Raw genomic sequence first — 9,461 nt, 5'->3', positions numbered from 1 at the left:
CTACAAAAAACTAACTGGAAAACTAGACCGATCGTTTAAGAAAATACAGCGGTTATCACAATGTATCAGATACAAAATTATTAAATCGTTGATAAATTCGACGAACGAAAAACTATTTGTTACAGTCTTTACAATTAAGGTGCATGGTCTATACTTTTATTGCCACTGGACGTTAAGCAACCAACAATCAATCAATCTATACTTTTATATTCTAATAGGTTGGAGATCGAACACTGATTCAAAAAGATGACTAAGGTTCATTAGACAATATAACACGAACATTCACAATGACAATATTTATACGTTATTAAGATTAATTCCAAATTTTTTTTTCACTTTTCAAGGTTCAGCAGACCATCGTGAATCACAATTTAAACGATGGTCTTGAAGTATAGATTCTAGGTACTGACGTTATTGATCATCTTAATAACGTGTTATAATATTCTTTTATTTGGCTCAGTACTTATACATCCCGTCATTTTGTTATTGTGCTATGGTTAATGTTTTGTATTACTATCTTTCGTTTTTGCTAATGTGCTTTGTCTATTTGATTTTTTGTTTATCTTTGTTGACATATTTGCTTGTTTTTATAGTAATTGGGATTGTGAAACAATGTTGACTGTTGTACCACTTGTCAGACATTGTTGCACATTGTGTCTGTTTGTTTTGTTCGCACATCGTTGTCAATATAATGTCATACAACATTTTACAAGTAAGAGGTTTTGCTAGCTTTTGATTTTGCCATTTTCTTAGGGACTTTCCGTTTAGAATTTTCCTCGGAGCTCGGTATTTTTTTTTATTTTACTTGTTGTATGGTAAAAATTTGAATTACTGACAAAACAGTTTGTCTTTCTTCAATAAGGTTTTGATAACTATAAAATAGAAAGGTGTTAGACGTTTGGTATGAGAGACAGCTTTTACAAATGTAAGTGACTTTGTTTGAGTTTTAATCTCCCAGTAATTTAAACAGTTGCAAGCATTTACGTTTTATTCGTTTTACTGTGGAAATGATGCAGGAAGATCTTGAAAATTAGACACATTAGACACTATCAAGCATAATCTATTAAAAAATCATGTTTTTAAAGCCTCAGTAGTTGAAAGCTTTACCATTCATACATGAAATGCTTTAAAAAAAACACATGAACTGAGGAGTTTTCAGCAGCACTATAGTCTTCTGACATTATTTAGATATAATCTTGAAAGATTTTGGGAAAATTGATTTAGAAAAAAAATGGATTGAATAATGAATGTATAAGGTTTTAGTGCAAAAATAAAAATGTAAACAGGCTGAACTTAAATATATGTCTTTGGTTTTAAATAAAACGGCACTATATATTCTAAAAGATAAGATCTGCACGGCCATCATTGTACAAGCTAATTCTAACAGATATCATACATAAGCGCTGACTATGATAGTGACAGACTGTCAACACATTGAATTTTAATAGCGTCTGTTGGCCTGTTTGCGGTTTCCGACTACTTATTGTTCATAGACAAACGGGGGATCCGATTTATAGTACAATTTATCTTATCAAATCACCTGTATTATACAGCACTACTCACAGTAAACATGGAGCTTTTTTTGTAGGAATTAAACGACTTTTTTTTCTGACAAAGTTTGAAAATAAAATTTGTTTTCTCAGCTGGTCAAAAGCTTCAAAATGCATATGAAGTTGCGGCAACAAACCAATGCAAAAAAACTAAAACTAGAGGAATCGCTTGACTCCCAATGGAGCTAGTCTAGTGTGCTGACAGGGAAATTGTCTCTTGCTATGCATGCGAATCCAACCTCAGTCAAAATGAAAATCGGGAATAGCACACAATCGATACATTTACAGATATGATGAAAAGTCAAGTATTTAAATATTAAGACCGTGAAAAACATGTCGCAAGTTGACAGTCACATTGCATAGGTCAACCAATTCAATATTGTGATGGCTAAATTTTTGTTGTCCGGAATTAAGTCTTTTTTCATCGGAGCCCTGTTAGAACAGTTTTTTTTTTTTTTTTTTTTTTTTTTTTTTTTTGTGTGAAAAGAGCACATTCCTGTTAATTTATTCCGTATAGTGTGAACATGCACGAACATAATTTATTTATTTAGATGCGGGAACGGGAAGTTTAAAATTTGGAAGTTGTAATTATAACGTTTGTCATAGATTCTTGATTGAAGTAATCAATCCGTATTAATATCGAGGAAAAGATGAAGATTAAAATCATATCTTCTAATTTCGTTAGTATTTTTAATTACCAATATATCTGATAGTGAAATTAAAGAATTTTGCATGACGTTTTTTTTCTGTTAGTTTTGAGAAGGTTAGGTTTGAATGCTGCTTCATATGAGACTTTAAACAAAACAAAAACACATGTATGGAAAATTATTAAGAAACATTTTACCAGTACAGAAATAATAATGCAGATGAAAAAGACAAAAAATAACGGGAACAAAAAGCAATCATTCAACTGCTAAACTTTTCTAGTTGAGGACAAGGATCAGACAAATAGTGCAATCGGGCATCAGGATAAATCGATGACACAACAATCACTTAATATCCTGTTAACATAACAAGGATGAGGTATAAACAGTTTATACAATGCGTAAACTTCTTTTTGTCGTACTGTAAAATCAAGCTTTAAAGGACATCAATACTGATCTTAATATGACGATTGCTTGATCATGTTGATACGATAAACAAACAAATTCCAATGAAGATGTTTGTACAGTTGCATTTGAGTAGCTCTATTATAAAGAAAGACATTTTCAAAGTTTCAAACTTTTATCTTACTCCAATTTCAATGTAAATAACAAGCGGACCAATGAATGTTTCCACTATTATGTATAGGCTCATAAATAATCATTGTACGTGATATGGGATATAAAACACTGCCATAACCAATTCAATTACATATCTACAGAAAGAACTTACTAATTTTTTTATCAAGTAAATGAAGAAAGATATTACATACAATATGTTTTCTCAGAATGAACTCTAGTTAGAAATGTATAGAGGTATGTAATTAAAGGCAACAATAGTTTTTACATGTTCAAATCTCATAAACCGATTTAAAATCAAGGTTTCATACAAGAACTGAGGAAATTGCTCGAAATTCAAAAGATCATAATCCGGGTGCGTCGACAGAGTAAGCGTCTTTATGTTTTAAAATAACATGAACCCTAAAACGGTTCTAGATTTGTGTTTCCCTCATCGTGTTCATCAACAGACGTAAAACTACGGTAATGAAACTGTCACAATAGTTTAAATGCAGAAAAATAAACCTAACATAGAATGTAAAGTATATGAGACAATTTTTTCTGAACAGGTGATTATAAGATTATTGATGACATCGACGAGACAAAACAAAGTATGAATGTTACAAGCATTCATGAGGGTAGGTAGAAATCAATGGTAATTTGCGTTTGCAAAATAATTGTTGTTAATATTAACTGTAGCATGGTTTGTGTGGTTCGTTGCTTTGTAAAAAAAACAGGGTTATATTCTTAGCAGAAATATTTTGATTATTCAAAGATTTTTTAGAAAACAAAGCTCGGAACGAATGGATCGTTTTGAAATTCTTTTCAATACAATGCTTTTTAAATGTGTAAATATGAATTCAATTAAACATTTGCTGGTTAAGATTCTTTCCATGAATGCACGTACAGATATATATATTGTTTGGGTATTTTAATTTACATGTATTCGACGACAAGGTCAATCATAACTTTTATGAACGGTTCATGTGTTAATGTGATGGGTACTAAATGCGCTCTAGTTCTGTATCAAACAGACGACCAAAAAACGGTTACAAAAATAAAAAAGATTTAAAAAACTTTGTTTTCCTCTTTTCACGATTTTAAACTCACAAGTTTAATTTGAGTCTTTGAGACAGCAAATATAGATGTAAAAGAGAATGACAATATTATTTTACTTAAAATGTTATGCAGTGCAATGTACTTGTTCATAAACATGTCAGAGTTATCTTTGCACTAGTAATTATAGTATTTTATAATTGTGTTTTCTAGGGTCTTTATATGAGACTACTGTTATTGTGTTGAAGTCCTAAGACCTTTAACAAAGAATCCTTACAATATTTACAACCGAGTGCTGTTATAATTATGCCTATTTCCACCTGGTTTAAGTGGTATTACACCTACAAAGAGTACTAAAATCGTCTTCTTTTCAAATATGTACAAACAAAAAAAAACCAAACAATACATGTAAATGTGCATTGTTTAGTTATTCATGTGTATATATTCATAGATTTAATTAAGCTGACGATTCTCCGTTTTGCATATAAACTAAGGAGCAGAAAACAGCCCAAGTCCACCAATGGATCTTCAACACAATTATGTTCAAGGATAACGAATATTGGAATAATTTCAAAAGTATTCAGTTGTGTATTACTAACTTAGTCCGTTCATTGTAAAATTCAAAAGTATTTTTAACGTAAAAACCAATTTTTGTGGTTTTGGATGTAGGATGATGTCTTTTAGTATTTCCTTCAATGATTGTGGTATAGGTAATTTCGATTTTGCCCATTCCGAAATCCAGTTTCATTTAGTTTCAAGGTTAAAACATTGTTGTGTGACATTCTATTGTTGTACCCGTTCTTTATTTTAATGATTGGACTATCATTTACCTGTAAGAAACCATTATGTTACCTTTAACTGTCCAGTATTTTTAAGAATAGCCCTCCTCTTTCTTAAAAATTGGACAGCTGAAGGTAGTATAACTAATTCGTACAAGTAAATGATAGTTCAAGAACTGAAGGAAAAAAAAAAAAAAAAACAATCAATTCCCACAATGTTTTTCTTCATGCGAAAACAAAAATACAACCAAAGAACAAATGACAATTACTCAAAAACATTTTATTAAAGTCACCTTCCAATACAATAATTTTGTCACTCATCAAGACGATTGCTTGAGAAAAAAAATCACTTTCAAATCGATTTTAACACTACCAATACTTAAATCACAGTCATTTTTCTTATGTTTTGAGTTGTCTCCTTTTGCACCAATTTTGCTGATAATGCTCGTTGTAAATCTTGTTTTTATTGCTTTCTGGTATTTCTTTTTTCAAAAGATTTATCCTGACCTCGTCCGTCTTTGGATATCAAAATCGACCTCTGGTGTTGCTCTTATTTTTTTCCTAACATCACTTGCAGTTACAATTAATATGAAACAAAAATTAAAGTAATGCTTCTGATATTTGAAAGATCATGCCGAAATAAAAGGACCATAGGCAAAATAACTGTATCATGTGTATATTGATATTCAAGAGAAAATCGTTCATCTGAAGTAAATGTTTTACCAAGTGTTGATGTGCAGGCCACATATTGTTCCTTGGACAAAATAGCTAAATCACGAATTTGATTAACAACCTAAACCTCACCCTGTGTACAAAGTGCAAATCGAGAACATGCTTCATGAACTAGGGAACTTCAATAGTTTTTATAATTTTCCTGTGTCGGCGTTGATTAACAAGTTTTTTGTCTAAATCTGATATCATTGATTGAATAGAAATATAATGCAATACTGCGCTTATCAACGATGATGAATATGGGAAGCAGAATAAAGGAACACGTTACCGCAGGTTATCTGTTAAACACATAAATCTTGTGTCCGATTCGCACTTTGTTCATAGTGATATATTGAACTGTCCAAATTAAATAAACGAAGGTGATAGATTTAATCATGTGTTAAATAATATAATAAAACTAAATAGTTTAAATAGAGTTAATATATAACAAAACTATTTAGTTTAAGTAAGTTTTAGACAATGTGATTGTGTTATATAAATTTGAACATAAAACCCTTTCCTGTATTGAATGGATTGAAAAAGGGGGGATAAATAAAAGTATTTTTACTTTACATGATATATGTAACATCAAAAATACGAATTCAATTGCTTCTTTCCAATGTACTTTCCAAACAGTTTCAGACACTTGTCCTTAGTTTAGATCGCAGAGGTTAATTTAATTGAGGACAATTATTATAGATAAGCACAGGTGACAGAACAAAGATATGTACACCTGCAATGCTATGTATAAAAGAAAATAAGAAAGCGGTTTTTTTTTTTGCAAAGGGAAATCGAGAGACAAAATTATGTTTCGGTAACATAAAAAAAAACACACAAGGGACATTAACACATACATGTGATCAATACAAAAATAAACGAAAAAATGGCGACACGACCTTTCAGGGAAAAAAACAGAAAAAGGGGGATATTCATGTGGTACCGTTTGCGTAAACAATAGCCGTCTCTTGCAAGACAACCACCGAAATAAATTGTGTTGAACGAGTACGGAAAGAGGGGGGCTGCGTCATACTGTCATACGGGAGATACATTTTGGTGAACGAGGAAGGAAAGAAGGGGCCTGCGTCACACTGTCATACGGGAAAATTGTGAATATATATATTTTTTTCATGCATAGTAGGCGAACAGATATGATCGATTTGTCGATCTCCGGACATTTCATGGTGATGAATTTAGATATAATAACTATATTTATTTATTCTTACAAATAAAAGGTATAATATTTGGATCATAATTCTCTCCAATTTTATTGAAATAATATAAGATGGGAAAATTCCGATGAACAACAAAAGAATTTTAATTGATTGCACGTTGTTATCTCTTCATTTGTTCTCATTAATTATATATATATGAAATAAAATCGACTGCGGTGCACACGATATGGTTGAACCTTTTTTCAACGTGACTTGATTTTAATATTCATTTTTTTAGAAACACAAATGTACTGATCTGACCGATCCTAAGTTCAATGAGAGAATAAGTACCAAAGGGGACTGTCAACAACCACAAGTCCTCAGCATAACAAACAAAAAAGAAATGTACAGATATATAACTTGAATTTACATTGAAAACATGTAAGCCTTGTTGATGTCATAAATCCCATTAATAATGCTTCATATCCAAGTCTTTACATGGAATGAACGATTAAGTTTGGTCTGTATATTAATCTACATGTACAAACCATTTAGTAGCCATGGTATACTCTTTTCAGGAAAAGTTGACCTTTGATGTTTTTAGCTATCATTTTCAGGTTCTTCTTGTTTGTATAGTTCTATCAACTCTGTCGTTTGTCATACATCTATGGCTTTTACGTATTCGGCTCTGTACTTTTCTGATAAACGAACTTAAGAAAAGCGCTTTGGACGCATTGGATTTTTAACAAATAGCACTTTTAACAGTACACGGTGTCAATGTTACGCATGATGTTGACGACAACTTGTATAACTTATAGTTATATATATAATAGGACAAATACGGTCATTAAAAAACTGATGGGAGGGTGGGTATGCCATGTGTACGGCTTTTCTATTTTACCCACTATTAGATCAATGTAAAAAAAAACTGTAGCTTGCATGAATCATTTCTTAATAAAACGCTAGAAAACAATATGATTGATTCTTTTAATTCTCAAACCCGACATTTGTCATTTTTAATTTACATTTTTTTCTGGTAAGTTACAATCAAACTCACTGTTGACATTTTGTAACCAAGGAGTCGCCATGTTGCTGAAAACAGTAAATGTGCGAATAATGCAAAAGAATAGAAAAAAAAAAAAAAAAAAAAAACACCTACCTCAAAACTTTATTCTAAAGCAATATTATCCGAGCTTAGAAGGTAAACGAAATGGAAAAAAAATTATCTTTGGCGTTTTCATTCGTATGACGAAATGTTTTGAAACGACGTTAATGCTCCAAAAACATTAATGAAATTTCGCGGAATTTTAATGTATTTTGATTTTGAACATTTTTTCCGATCTCTAATGCATTAATTCCTTTTGTTATGCCTCAGAATAAGAATAAAGGTTCTGTTAAGTTTTTTTTCAATAATTATTGTAATTTCTAACACAGCAAAATCGACATAGCGTTTGCACATAAGATAACGATACATGTGGATTTACATGGGAGGTATAGTCTAACACCCATTATTATGTACATATCACAGTCTGCGCTAATCATAGATATATCGAAAGTTTTTATCACGGTGTTGTTTACCATTCAAAAGAAGTACGTCATATTATAATTATTTATAACTATTATAGGATAATACTGTTGATTAAAAATTACACCATTCTAGGTCCTTTTGTTTTCCACATAACTAATATAATCAATTTTAACCAACTCTCGGGTCAAATCCGATGCCGACACCAATAATATTTGTTAAATGTACGTATGTTCTGTACATGTACACCCCTTCTTTAAAAGGAGCACCACCGTAGGTAATGGTGTAAAAGGATGACATGTAACACACTGTATGATTACAGATTAAACGGGAGCACTGGCTTCTAAGCTGATGATACTCTTGCGGACTAGTGATGGCATCGAACTAGAAATAGTAAATACAAAATACATTTAACAATCGACAATGTTCACTTTCAGCAAAATGTGGCATTGCATTTCAACTTATCTTTTAATATCAAAAAGCCACAATTTTGTTCTTAAATGATCTTTTTCAAAAAGTATGAATGCAATGTAACACAAATCTCTGCTTAGTTCTTAAGTCAGAACATTTTAGAGATGTCATGCAATAAGCGAGTGTATGCTTTTTACGGACCAAACAAAGCTTTGAGAAAACCATGACCGCAACAAACGATCCAAAATATTCTACAACCAGATAGAGCCAATATTGATATTATTTCTAACTAATTATTTCCTGGATCAGGGTTGGCGGTCAACGTTAGTTTTGATTAAACAAACTGTAAGTTGGACCATCATGTATACGGTATGCATATTGATTACATACATCGGATCATAACTTCCTGATTCACAATTTTTGGTGCCGGAAAGAAACAATTTGATATTGATTGCATTATCGCAACTATCGCATTTGTAGTTTGTTGGCCAGATTAAAAAGCTGTTTGTGTACATATTCTTTTTAAGCATCATCTTTCTGGACTTAGCTTCATCAGGTATGCCAAAATCCAGAAAAGGGAATGTGACAGATAAATAAACACTTCTACAATTGTTGACCTCTATCACTTATTGTATTTAATCCTTTTCTAATTTATCAATAGTTATAATCTATATTGATTTGAGTGGAATTGAAAGTGTTTTTTGTTTCTTTACCTGAAGTTACGTAATGCGATATGTAGTTTTGGTAATGAATCCATAGAGAATCAAGAACATGCTCAGGGGAAAAAGCACTAATCTGCATGTTTTACCAAGAAATTGTTCATAAGATTGACATAAATTATATACGCATTTAGGGTCTTTAGAAACACTGTGAAACTGTTGCATTGCGTAGTGGCATTAACCATATGTGGATTATAAAAAACTCTAGAGAACTTGTGGATAATTTCAGATCTCGATATTTCCCTGAAATTTTTCTATCTAAACGGTTGATTTTTCAACCCTTTATACCACGATTTCCAATGTGGAATCGAAAAATCTTCTCAATGAAATAATCCGTCATGCTTTCAATACAAAAATGGT

The sequence above is a fragment of the Mytilus californianus genome, unplaced genomic scaffold, assembly GCF_021869535.1.
Source record: "Mytilus californianus isolate M0D057914Y unplaced genomic scaffold, xbMytCali1.0.p SCAF_8, whole genome shotgun sequence".
NCBI classification, from domain to species: Eukaryota; Metazoa; Mollusca; class Bivalvia; order Mytilida; family Mytilidae; genus Mytilus; species Mytilus californianus.
This window is presented reverse-complemented; position numbering follows the sequence as displayed.